The sequence below is a fragment of the Micropterus dolomieu genome, linkage group LG21, assembly GCF_021292245.1.
Source record: "Micropterus dolomieu isolate WLL.071019.BEF.003 ecotype Adirondacks linkage group LG21, ASM2129224v1, whole genome shotgun sequence".
NCBI lineage: Eukaryota > Metazoa > Chordata > Actinopteri > Centrarchiformes > Centrarchidae > Micropterus > Micropterus dolomieu.
The window spans coordinates 34375011-34378359 of record NC_060170.1 but is presented as its reverse complement, the minus strand read 5'-3'; the positions used below and the strand labels follow the sequence as shown (position 1 = coordinate 34378359).

The following is a 3349-nucleotide window of genomic DNA, read 5'->3' as shown; positions in this document are numbered from 1 at the left end:
TTCTGAGCAGGATATTTCTATTATAATTAAAGAATATGACAGTAGTTTGAGTCACATTAAACTAGAAATAATATATGTAAAAAGTATTGGTATTGGTATCCTGGGTATTACTTGGTATTGTATCGTATAGGAATTAAGTGGTATCACACATCACTACCCGCAATCCGTTATCACGGCAGCAGGTGAGCTGCACGTCGGCTTATTAATGACGTAGCGTCAGCCTATCAAACAACTGAATCCAACATCTGCACTCTGTGTGTTCACTGTTGCTTTACCTGGTCCGTGTGTAAAATATCCTTGTAACAGAAGTTAATAGTCTATCAATTTTAGTCTACCCCGTTGTTTACATTTTTTAAATTAGGACATTTTCTTGCTTGCTTGCATGTTTCAGGTATATTGGGACAGTGTTAAATGCTATTAAAATGAAATTTATCACTAGTGTGGATTCATAAAACCAGATATACAGAGGGACCACACATATATGTCAACAAAGAACCACAGAGATGTAACCTACAGGCAACTGTTAAGTAGATAGAGTAAGATGCTATTACTAATGATGCTAATCTCTTACCACTGCTACGCAGATGATACGCAACTCTACCTATCCCACCATCACGGACTTTCTATCGGTCATATCTGCATGGATGAAGGCTTGACACCTTCAACTAAACCTCTCTAAGACTGAACTCTTGGTCATTCCAGCCAAGCAATCTATCCACCATAACATCAAACTACAAATTGACTCCTCAACCATCACTCCAACCAAGGTGGTGAGAAACTTGGGTGTCATGATTAATAACCAGCTGTCCTTTTCAGACCATGTTGCTGCTGTCTCTCGGTCATGCAGCTTTGCTCTATACAACATAAGGAAAATCAGGCCCTACCTCACTCAGTACGCCACCCAGCTTCTGGTACAGGCATGGTTATCTCTCGCCTCAACTATTGCAATGCCCTCCTAGCAGGTCTTCCAGCTTGTGCAGTGAAACCCTTACAAATGGTTCAGAACGCAGCAGCATGTCTCCATTACTCAGTGACCTCCACTGGCTCCCCGTGGCCTCCAGAAGCAAATTCAAGTCACTAATGCTGCATACAGAGTGACTACTGGGTCTGCACCCATCTACCTAAACTCCATAATACAAACTTACGTTCCTTCTTGGCCACTACGCTCCTCCAACGAACGCCGCCTGGCTTTGCCATCCCTTCACACAAAGCAATCCCAGTCCCTGTTCTCATCTGTGACACCACGATGGTGCAACGAGCTACCGCACGCCATCAGAGCAGGGGCGTCCCTCTCTAACTTCAAGAAGCTCTTGAAAACTCATCTCTTCCGAGAACACTTTCTCTTATAACGCCTCTAACTCCTAACCTCTAACATGCACTTCCTGTGCTCTTCTTCTATCCCCTACATTTATCTTGTATTGATTGCACTTTTTGTTAACTCTTACTTCCTTCCCTAGGTATCTACCCCATTGATGTGATATGTACTGTGAGCTCTTACTAGTATTTATTGCTGCTCTTACTAGTATGTATTGTCAGTTGTAGATCTGTAGTTGATGCCTGTATGTTGTTCCTTAAATGTAAGTCGCTTTGGATAAAAGCGTCTGCCAAATGAGTAAATGTAAATGTAAATGTAATCCCATAGTCTGTAGAAGGCCTTATCATTTGGTCTAATTAGCCTATTCCAACAATCTTCTGACGATGGTAAACAATAAAGCAAATGTTTACTATGTTTAATGTGGTAGTTCTGTAACATATAATTAAGTCTAATCAAGAAGTGATGCTGATGCATGAAGGCGTTTTGCTGCTCACTTTGTTTAATCTGTGGATTTATTATTATGATGAATTTAAGGTCTGTTGCTGTTGTTGTTGGAGTCTTTAATGATTTTAACATATTTTGTTGACATTTGCTGATGTAACAATGAATTAAGCTATCACAAGAAATGATAGGCTAATAAATAATATCACGTAACTTTCAACAGGGTAAATGGTTATACACTAATAAAACTGCGTCCCAAATTACCAAACATGTTCATGAAATGAGTTTTGTGTCAACTACAACAAAATAAATAATGTACACACTTAATTTCTTCACATAAAGAAAGCGGACATCTTGAAATAGAAATATATGTTGGGTTACTTTTTTAACTTTATGACAAGAACGAGATCACAAGATAGAATTACAGAAACTGTCCCAACATACCTGAATCCGCCCTACTTAGCACCAACTGAGCGTCGTTTAAATGCAACAGCCTCCCTGAGTATTGTTGCTGACCATTCTGTCCCTTTATGACCACAGTGAACCATCTTCTGATGGCTGCTTCCAGCAGGATAATGCTCCATGTCACAAAGCTCAAATCATCTCAAACTGCTTTCTTGAACATGACAAAGAGTTCACTGAACTCCAGCGGCCTCCACAGTCACCAGATCTCAGTCCAACAGAGCCCCTTTGGGATGAGGTGGGACGGGAGATTCTCATCATGGATGTGCAGCCGACAAATCTGCAGCAACTGTGTGATGCTGTCATGTGGACCAAAGTCTCAGAGGAAGGTTTCCAACACCTTGTTGAAAGTATGCAACCAAGAATTAAGGCAGTTCTGAAGGCAGAAGGGGGTCCAACCCGGTACAAGCTAATAAAGTGGCCGGTGAGAGTATAGTACATAATTCAAGAGTTAAACACCTTTATTGTACATGTGAAAATGTCCATAATTGTTACGGTGTACAGTTTGGGTTTTAATAGACAATGTTAAAAACTTTTATCTCCTAATAAAATCTGAAAATAGTCGGCTGGTCCACTTGTGATCATAGAAGTAGGGTTACAATAAAAAGACTTTGTTCTGTCAGAGCTTAAAAAGCAGAAAACACTCACACCTTTGTATGGGTAGGTATTCACAGTGAGCTGCTGAAAAGTAAATTTGAGAAGAATAAAAAAGACAGTTTTCACTCTAAACCCTGTTTACACATCCAGAAAGACACGTGGCAAATCACAGCAGGTGAGCGGCGACGCTTGTTTGGTTTCAGAATGTTAAACTTCAGCTGCAGAACTTCTCATTTCAACCATCACAACAGAGTTCTCTTGACTTTTCATCGTTCGAGGGTCGGCAGAGCCTTCAGCTGTCTGGTACTTCTTTTTCTTCCAAAGAAAATAGACGGTGATTCCAGTTAATAAAAGAATCACCACAGCTGCTCGCACGCCATATATGAGCTGGGAGCGATCTGTTCAAACAAACGTTCACAAGACACACAAACATTTCACGTCAAGCTGTGACAGGAGAGTTATTTTTCACTTAGTGAAGTGCTATGATTCATCTCTGGCAGGTGTGATCTGGTGCAGGTTTTAATGGACACTATC

At 40.6% G+C, this 3349-nt stretch overlaps 1 protein-coding gene across 1 annotated transcript in view; it reads right to left on the bottom strand.

Moving 5' to 3' along the window:
• LOC123960356 (scavenger receptor cysteine-rich type 1 protein M130-like) overlaps positions 1-3349 on the bottom strand; it is a 549618-nt gene that overhangs the window by 213035 nt on the left and 333234 nt on the right. The window lies entirely within an intron of this gene.